Source organism: Pteropus vampyrus, unplaced genomic scaffold, assembly GCF_000151845.1.
Source record: "Pteropus vampyrus isolate Shadow unplaced genomic scaffold, Pvam_2.0 Scaffold20, whole genome shotgun sequence".
Lineage (NCBI taxonomy): Eukaryota > Metazoa > Chordata > Mammalia > Chiroptera > Pteropodidae > Pteropus > Pteropus vampyrus.
The window spans coordinates 13,855,780-13,866,049 of record NW_011888801.1 but is presented as its reverse complement, the minus strand read 5'-3'; the positions used below and the strand labels follow the sequence as shown (position 1 = coordinate 13,866,049).

The 10,270-nt window shown below is 42.4% G+C and overlaps 1 protein-coding gene and 1 pseudogene across 3 annotated transcripts in view; one reads left to right on the top strand and one right to left on the bottom strand.

The window, feature by feature from the left end:
- ARHGAP22 (Rho GTPase activating protein 22) overlaps positions 1-10,270 on the top strand; it is a 156,062-nt gene that overhangs the window by 40,430 nt on the left and 105,362 nt on the right. The window lies entirely within an intron of this gene.
- LOC111736608 lies at positions 7,344-7,462 on the bottom strand (annotated as a pseudogene).

Genomic DNA, 10,270 nt, shown 5'->3' with positions numbered 1-10,270 from the left:
TCTCTCTCTCTCTCTCTCTCTCTCTCTCTCTCTCTCTCTCTCTCTCTCTCTCTCTCTTTCTCTTGTCCTGCTGTCCTGCCATGGAAACAGTTCCCTGCTTATCCTCATACAGTTTCCAGTGAGCTACTTAGAGAACCATTCCTCAGTAAGAGTGAAGAAAGAGCTTTGGGTCACTAGACATTTAAAGAAGGAACCTCACATGAAGGACAGACACAAACACAGGAAAGAGGGGAAAAAGCAATTTAGAGGTAACAAGAACTATACAAAGGGAAGAAAACTTTTATATAAAACTATCTTTAACATCTCCACAGAGAGACTATAGAAATGGACAGTCAGAGAACAAACCGGCTCTCAGAATTCAGAAATAAGATAACAGAAACAAAAACTCAAAGGAAGGGTTGGATGAAACTTGACACAATCTCCCAGAAGAAGAGAACAACAGAGAGGAAAAGAGGAGAGACAACCCAATGTCTGAATAGACTGAGTTCTAGAAAGAGAGAAGAAAGGAAGGAGTCCTTAGAGAAATGCTTCAATTAAATTACATTTCCCAGAATGGAATTTAAACACTGAGTCTTGCCTGACTGATACAACCAAAGTTACCTGGGAGTTCAGGAAGTCGGGGTGTGTGAGCAGGGCAAGGGTAAATAAAGCAAACTCTCAATCTTCCATGCAGGAAATTCCATAGATAATGCCTAAAAATTTAAATCAAGACATAGTAATATAAGCATATTATTAATAAAAATAAGAAATAAAAATAACAAGGAAAGCACCTCATTAAAATTGCTGAAAGTGATGACTAAAATCCAGGCAATGGTAGAAGAGAAAGAAATTGCTGCCTTATAACAAACTTTGTAGAACTCTGATTCTTTAAACTGTGTTTAGATATAACTTTAACTTTTAAAAAGGTGAAATAAAACTGAAAAATTTATTTTTGAAATTTTGAGAATACAACTCTTACAAATCAAAGCTGTAGAGTAGGGCTGTGGGGAGGGCATGTAGACTGAGGTGGTGGTCAAAAAATGTGAGATTTAACTGTGTTATTTTAATTCCTCACAGCAATACTATATTAGTTGAATTTCACATTTTAAAATACTTTTTTAATTTAAACAAGAAAAAAATTAAAACCAAAAAAAAAAAAAATGAATGCAACAGGGACACAGCCCTAGAGAGTATTTTTTTTTCAGGTAGCTAGAAAGGGAATCAGAGAAGGGGGCAAAGGGTTCCCTCTTCCGAACAAATCCACTGAGCCCAGCTGGCATCTGCAGAGCTGGCACTGGCACAGTGCAGGTGCTCAGAATATGTGTTTAAAATGAACTTGGGGAGACCTGTGTGTGTGAGACAGCTCATGTCCAAGGAGAGCCCAGTCTGTGATGTATAAGTGTGAGGCTCAGCGTATTATCAGGAACACAAACTGTGGACGTGGTACCAGAAGCTGATATGCAAGGGCTTAAGTGCCATACCCAGGCAGTGATGGGGAGCTATGAAGGTTTGGAGGCTCACACTTGGCCTTCAGAGCTCCAAGATGGAAGTTATCTCACAACAGCACAGACAGGGGTTGGGAGAGGGCGGGGCTGGAGAAAGAAAGATCATTCAGGTGGGGCTTTTGTCCTAATACCTGATGTGGCTTAGAAAACTGCCATACTCTGGAATCAGGAGGTGAGAGCCTTAGAAACAGCGGAAGAGAAAGTGTGGGAGGTGATGCCTACAACCTCTGAGAGCAGAGTCTCAAATCTACGCCCCGTGTGGCTAATGCAGCAGAGAAGATTTAAAAATCACTTTGAGTGCAAGCTGGGATTTGTTTTGATTTTTTCCAGGAGAATAAGTGATGGAAGCATGGCAGTGGGAGAGAAGATTGATTTAAAGTCTAATTTAATTTAGAGTAAAAGCTTAGAATTGGGAGGAGGAAAGACATGATGGATGGGAAAGCAGATGCACTTCTAGGAGTGCACATTAATATTGGACAATCAAAAACCAGAAATCTTTAAGAAAGAAGAAACCACAGGGAGGAAGGAGAGACCACCTGACCCTAGAGCTTGCAGGTCACAGAATGTTTGAGCATGAAGCCAATTATCCATTTCCTTAGGCTGTTGTTTACCAGACTTGCACATCAAAGAAAAAACAGTGCTGTCATTAGTTGGGGTTTTTTGGTCCATATTTCTAAAGAAGGTGCCTGGATTGTCTCCATTTCTCAGATGAGGGAATTGGTACACTACCATATGCCTGAAGTTTATGAGATTGCTAGCAGACATCTCTTTATTCTGCTGCTTAACATCTACCCAAAGAACCTCACGATTTCAGCTATGTAAAACCTTACCCACCATGGCCTTTATCTCGGTGCTCTCTGGGAGCATAATTAAGACACTATCAAGCTGATCAGAGTCCATCCCGTGTGTCAGATGCTCTTTCTCATCTAGATTCAGCTGGAATTGATTTAGCAAACCCTAACTTCATAAGTTGTAAACTTCCTCAAACCAGCCAAGAAGTCATATTATTAATTATTATTATTATTGCTATTGTTGATATTACTACTGTTATTTTATAACACTTAATGTCTATTCTCCATTTTAAACAGTAAACTTCGTTAAGGCAGGTCCTCAGTCTATCTTATCATTTTTCTTTTTCCATCACCTAATGATGCCTGACACATAATTGATGCTCAGTAATATTTGATGTTTGTATGAATAATTGAATGAATGAATGAATGAATGAATGAATGAATTGCCACATCCAGCAAGTGGTAAATCTTTCCATGTCCAGCGGGGCCCTGGAAAATAAACCTGAGTGAGAACGGTGGGAGATAGAACAAAGAAGACAGAAAGCTGGCATCAGGGGGTCCACTGTCCACTGATGGTGAACAGTTTTATTTTTGCAAGTTGCTTTTATACAAGAACATACCATTGCTACTGGCATAAGCAGTTTCTCTAAAGCATAGCAACACTGTTTCTTCTACTTCTCCGAGGCAACATTTTCTCATGGCCTTCAGTTTATTTATCTTCCTGTGGCTACATTTGTACTGTCTTGTTCTCAGAAGGAGTTTGCAGAGGTAAGGTAACCCTTGTTTGACCTCGCAGATTTCAAGGACCTTGTCAGTTTATAATCCGCTCTCCACAATGAATATATAAAAAAATAAATAAGTTAAATGAATGAGTGAACACTCTGACCCAGCCTTGTGTTAGATCCTCAGTGGAAAAATATTTTATTGTTTTTGTAAAGTGCCTGATAGTTGCCAAGGAGCTTATAGGACTGCCTTCCTCTATTAGAATGTAAGTTCATCAAGGTCAGGATTTCATCTGTTTTGTTTACCTCTGTATCTTCAGTGTCCAGAACAGTGCCTGACATGCAGTAGAAGATCAATAGATACTTGTTGATAAACATTACAATTTCCTTTGAGCTTCGCAGCAAACTTACAAGGGCAGATACAATTAATTTCCATTGTACAGATAAAGTGATAGCAAGACGGAATGAAAGCTTGCATACTATAACGGAAAAAAATAATATTTGGAATCGAAGAAACTGAGTTCAAATCTCATTTATACCACCGATGAGCTGTAGATTTGGGCAGATCATTGAAGCCCCTCTTGCTCCCACTTTTGGCGTGGTGTTCCAGGGCTCCACTGCATTAAGGGTTAGACAAATGGAAATTGGTTGTGGTGGTGGTATCAGTGGTGCCTAAAAACTCTCAGAGACAATATTCGTATAACCCTTAGAAAGGGATTTAAATAGAAGAGAAAAGCAGGTGACAAATTCGGAAAGCAGGGATCACCCAAACCTGAGTGGCTCCCTGAGAGCAGCCCTGCACACGGCCTGCACTGACTTTTTTGATTAGGGATCCAGGCCAGTGAGTATCAGGACTGCCATGGACAGCTGGTGTCTGGACCTCAGCAAATCGTTTTACAGTAATATCCCGCATGATAGAGGAAAATGACAGATTTCTGCATTTTGGCCTCACTGCTTACAAGCTAGTAACCAAAGAAGGTATTTCTTTCTCTGAGCTTCAGTTTCCTCTTTGTGAGATGAGAATAACTACACCTACTGTATAGGACTATCAGGACAGAAAGATTAAACATGTAGGAAGTACCCCAGTGGTATTTCCTTCTTTCCTAGGTAGAACTGTACCCAGTGAAGGTTTAGCAAATCATCCAGCTCAATCAAGCAAGAGGAGTCCAGTGGCATGGCCTTGGTCTTGGCTCTGCCTTACTTTATGGGTTTAAATCTAAATAAAAGCTAACACATGTGCATTATCAACCAGTCATGCTTCTAAGTGCTTTGCATGTATTAACTTGCTTTAATTCTCACAGCAACTCTACAAGGTATGTAATTGCCTCCAAGGATGGCTACCACCTATTCCTCCTTCGTTACCCATATACACAGCTCTCCTCTCAACAACAAGTGGAGTCTGTTTCCCCTCCTCTGAACCTGAGCTGCCCTCAACCAACAGAGTGAGACAGAAGTGATGCTATACAAGTTGCAGGTTCGGCCCTTGAGATGCCACGCAGTTTCTGCCTTTGCTCTTAGAAGCTGCCGTTATGCTGTAAGGGTGCCTGAGTGGACCACAGAATGATGAGGAGAAATGGAGAAGAGAGACCACATGGCCCAGATAGATGAGTGAGGCCTTCTTGGACCTTCTAGCCCATTCCAAACACGAGCTGAACACAGCTGAGTGAGTGACTCTGGACTATGCCAGGTGTAGAAGAACTGCCAGCTGAGCCCTGCCTAATTTTCTGGGCCACATAATCATGAGAAATAATGAAAAAAAAAATCCCTGTTTCTTTAAGCCACTAAGTTTTGAAGTGATTTGTTACACCGCAATAGATGACTAAAACAACTTAGAAATGATTGCTATCCTCACTTTCCAGATAAGGAAACTAAGGCACAGAAAGTTTAGGTGACTTGCTTGAGATAACAAAAAGCTAGTAAACACTAGGCCCAAGATCCAAAACTAAACAATCTGACTGCAAAATCCACTCTCTTAATCATTAGGCTACTGTGTGTTGTTTTTGACGATATTAAAAAACCAAACACGCTTAGTAAATTTACAGAGATGGTGGGACCGCAAAGGAGGAAAACAGCATTGAGACTCAAAATTTGTTTCATGGGAAAGTGTTAGGATAAAATGTAAAGCCCTCTCTTTAATTCAAAAAATTACTTGATTTCATAGAATGGAGAGACCTAGGTTTAAGAATAAGTCAAAGGAGACAGAGTTAAAATTTTCAATTAGTTGAAAATTCAGTGTAGACTAACAGTGAGATGTAGTTGTTAGAAAAGCCACTGAGGACCATAGGTTGTATTGAGAAGAAATTACAAGGGAGGGAAGGTCCCACCAAGCTCTGCCACGGTCAGACGAGGTCAAAACTGGAGAACGACAGTCTCATCAAGGCACCGCATTTTCATTGTGGCAGGTTGGTGAGGGGTCTGAACTCCTCTCCACATGAGGGACAAACTGAATAAATCATCTAATGAAGAGAAATCTTGGAAAGGGCACTAGATCAAGCACTGCATCCTCATGAGAATGAGACTATATTTATTCTGTGAACCTCCAGAAGCCATAGCCAGAGCAAATGGAATTGCACTGAGGCCACCACGCCACCATATGTGAGGAACACTATTTCTAGTGGAGTGGTCTGCTGGGCAGGGATGAGGTCCAGTCCTGAGTACTGGGCAAGACGAGATCAGATCATCACTTCACTAAGCGGCTTCAAGGAGAGTCGATCACTGGGTGGAAATTTGGCCAGAGAGGGTCTCTGAGTGCCCTTTCAACTCTCAAAGCCAAGAGATCAGTGAAGACCTTGTAAGGCAAGGAGGAATTGAGGAACAATAACTAGAGTTGGTCAAACCGTAGTTGTTTCTAGAAGTTCCAGTCTGGATAAGTAAGACACGAGGATGAAGAAGCAGGAGAGCTCTGGGAGTCTGGCCAGAGCAGGGCAGCTTCCCAGAATTCCTGCTGTTGGTGCCACTTGCGGTCTCAGGCGACCATTTTGTGCAGAGCTCAACTGTGGCACTTGACAAAGGTCTTTGCGCGACACAGTTGGCTACCAGAGAGCCGATGGATACAGACCTGGATGGCACGGGTCTTTGCAGCTGTTCACATTTGGCTTAGTGAACTTGACCATGAATTCCTGAGAAGTCCTGAAGGCCTGACTTCACTTCCTCCTCTGTGTATTCCACCTGCAAATCTCTGTCTACAGAAAAGCAAGCGACTCATTACCTCCCTAGCTGCTACCAGATATTGGCAAAGCAAATTCCAATTAGTCTAGCTGCGCTCAGAAGGAACGGGCATGAATGTGAGTGAGAGGCACTGAGACACCACACAGGCCCTGCTCGCCTCCTCAGGATTCCTCAGCAGTTGTTAAGCAAGTGTTCTCCACAGCACATTAGAAATCATGATTAATCGGGGACTGATATTAACAGTGGCCATTAGTGCTGCAGAATATTTATTTAATTTTAAATAAATATTATTAATTTAAAATTAAACAAGAAATATTTTTTGTCTCAAATGTCTTTGGAGACAACTTCAAATGCTTCTGTTGTGAAGAATTACTCATCGAAGTCTTATAAAAAGAGAGTCATTTATTTAGGGTCAAATATCAGAATTTGTGGCTTTTTTAGAGCTTTATGTTTCTGCAGCTATTTGAGAAATATAACTCCCACTATTAAACAGATCAAATGAAAGTTCTAGTCAAGTTATTTTAAATCAAATAGAAATTTATTTACTAAATTCAAATTGGCAGTAGCAGCCAACTTGTTTTTAAACAATTTTTAAACAACATTTAGTTAAAATAGTTGTTTTGCATGTGGCATGTCAAAGAAAAATATAAGGTTGAAGTAATCATCCCAAAATACGTGTTTTAAAACTTATCTTGCACCACCCACCAGTGGTTCTGAAAGTGAGCCCCTGGCATGACAACATCAGCAATACCTTATGCATACCTATGACTTACTATTATAGCAATATTTACCGCTGTTGCAGGGAAAGAAAATCAAATTGCTAAGATGCCTGATGACACACTCAAAAATGTATAAATCACAAGAGACAAGTGTCTTAGTTGCTCCCAAATTCTTTTGCACCCAGAGTGACACTGCCTACAAAATGGATCTTCACCTTCTAAAAATGACTTCTGTTTTTCCTTCAGTGTCACTGGCTGTTCATGCAAATGTAATGAGCTTCTCTCAGAGTCTACTAATTTCAGTCAGCACGGATATCAGCTCACCATACTTAAATGTCTCCCCCTTGTTTGTTTTTTTTGTTTGTTTTTTGTTTTGTTTTTTAGGCAAGGCAACCCTTGGTTGACCTCGCAGAATGCAAGGACCTTGTCAGATTACAATCCCTTATTTTTTATTTTTTATGCCTACAGCACCTGGTTTTCCTAGGTGGTCTCCCATCCAAGTACTAACCAAGCCTGACCCTGCTTAGCTTCCGAGATCAGACGAGATTGGGCTTGTTCAAGGTGGCGTGGCCGTAGACATCTCCCAATTATAATAGATCAATCCTTTGGCTTTCAATTGAACCCAGTTAATTTACAGTAAAAGTTGAAAGACTGATCGGTAAATTACTAGTTTTATCAGTTACTAGGCAGAAAAATGAATCGAACAACATTGAAGCAGCAAGGAAAACATCTTTTATTCATTGCTTAGATGACCATAACTTACTTTTAATTATATTTGGAGAATTCTAGCTCCTTAATAGGTTAGTAGAAGACTGAGTTACTATTTATCAGCAAAACAGAGGTGATTTGGAGAGCTGCTGTAGAATACTGCCTTGCCTGATCTGCCGAGCATGATGGGTACATTTTCTGAGTGAACTGCAGCCTTTGCAGAGGATTGTGATGAGGTATATCTTCCTCGACAGAATGCAGCATGTGCCCCTCGGCAGCAGTCAGCTCAGCAGTAGTTCTGCCTGGCACAGGTCAATGCCCAAGAATCTAAACCATGTTTCTCAGACTAACCTGTTCTCAACTAAATGGCATAGTGGCCCCTTTCCCAGCAGCATCATGTAACCCAGAGCACAGCATTAGTTACATAGGGCCTCACTCATAGCATTAAGACAGAATCAAACCATTCTCAGCCTAAGGAAGGCCCCTGCCATCTAAGGTGAGCCCCCAGACCAAGCATCGACATGTCCCAATAGGAACATTCCGAGCAGGAGCAAACTTCTGAGGAAATGTGCTCTGAGGCTCAGGCCAGCCTGAGCAGGCAGGGTCAGCCTCCAGGAGGAACAGCCTGTTCATCATAGGGAAGATGGCTGGAAGCTGTGCAGCCCCAGAAACGTGGCAGGACCACTGCAAGGGAGAGCAGGACTGTGATTCAGACCTTGAGCTGTGGAGAGGACCTGCGTACCCCTGGGATCCTCATGGTGTAATGAAGGGGCCAGGCAGTGCTGCCTACCAGGGGCTTCCAGTTCTGAAGGAACAGCAGAGGCTTCTCCAAACCAACCAGGCGGAGTCGAAAGAGCTGAGGGCAGGGGGAGTCTCAAGGTGAGAAGATATTGACATCAACATCTCCCCGAGTCCTGGGTCAGAGAACATACTGGAAAGACGTGGGTGGCCAGTGAAGACTCTAGGAAGCGCCCCTCTAGGAAGCTCAGAGCACGTGCCCTCTGATGGCTGGTTCCCTTCCGAATGCACCTGCCTTTGACTGCAGCGACTGACACAACCACCAAACTCTATGGGCGCCAGAGGGATTAGGCTTATCTCAGTTTCTCCCTTAATTCCTTTATCTGGTATTTTAAGGAGGCAAAGAGGCCTACAGATCAGTCCAGTGAGTCAGGGAAGAAAGATGGTCATTTTCACACTCCAGGACCTCCCAAGGGAGCCTAGATCAGGATCCTGGAGTGGTACAGAGTTAACTGCAGGGAAATCTAAGACCACAGGAAGAGGACTCACCCATCCTGGAGAGGGTACTCCCTTGAGGTTTGGGAGAGGCTGTTAGCTCTGAAGTCAGAAGGTTCCTGAGGACTCTGCCCAGATCCCAGGTTTAAAGCAGTAAGTCTGTCCCAGGTCTCAGGTCTCGGCTCACTCTTTGATTCCAGCTGGACTTTTTTGTGCTCTAGCCCCAATCTGAGTGGCCCTGCAGGTAAGGGATTCAGAATGTGGCCACCTGGAGCAGCGCAGGAAGCTGCAGGGAGCTGGTGCTCAGACCCTGCTTTCTGCAGGGCACGGTGATGTCTCTCCAACGCTCTGCCCCAAGGGGCATGGCTCACAAGCTGACAGGTTCTCGAGGGAGACCAGGTGTAGACTTGAGACACCATGGTAAAGCAGACACGTGGAACGCACCAAGTGCACGTGGAGGGCCTGGAGGCAGCACCACTCTAGAATCTGCTGGGAGAAGCTTCAGGACAAAGTCCTGAGCAGAAGATGAGGCTGGACAAGTGACTCATCTCAGCTCCTTAGGAAGGGAAAGTGCTTCAACCAAGAAGCAATTTGTCTTCAACATTAGACTGCCTTTTTTAATATCTGCATTTTGGACAGTAATGGACCATGGTTACAGGCTTGTGTGATAAGGAAGAGGGAGGATGTTTCTCTCCTTGGCAGTGAACTTCATTCTGATCTGTGTTATTTAAAATTTGGAGTGATTTAGTTCTTGGTTGAGTGTCAGAGGCCAAAGCTTTTTAAGATTGATCTGAGGCCACAATCAGAATTATAGGAGATAAGGAACCCTGAGTGATAGCTTTTTAAAATGTGTCTGCAATTTTCCAAGATGCTGCCAGTGGAAAATCTTAGCATGTCCTTTGCTAAGAAGCATTTCAGAAGCTAGGTCTTCAGACAGTCTCCCTCTAGACAAGGTGAAAAATGAAGATTTCCCAGAGAGCCAGACTTTGATCTGGTTGAAGAGAGAGCTGAATTAGAGCATGAAGATTTCGGAACAATCCCAAACCTCAAAACTCAAGATAGGTGGGGGAAGTACAGATGTCTCAGGCCCTATAGGAGAGCCCCACGGGATTGTCACCACAAACTAGGAAGGAGGAACCCTGCCCTATTCTAACAGATATGTAGTGGTGTCACATTATAGTTTTAATTTGCATTTCCCTAATGACTAATGATGTAAAGGATCTTTTCATGAGCTTATTTGCCATCCTTATATCTTCTACAGTAAAATATCTGTTCAAATCTTTTGCCTTTTAAAAAAAATTAGTTTGTTTCCTTGTCATTAAATTTTGAAAGTGCTTTATATATTTTGGGTACAAGTCCTATATCAGTTGTATGATTTTCAAATATTTTCTCTCAGTGTGTAATTTGTATTTTCATTCTCTTAATCATATCTTTGAAGAGCAGGG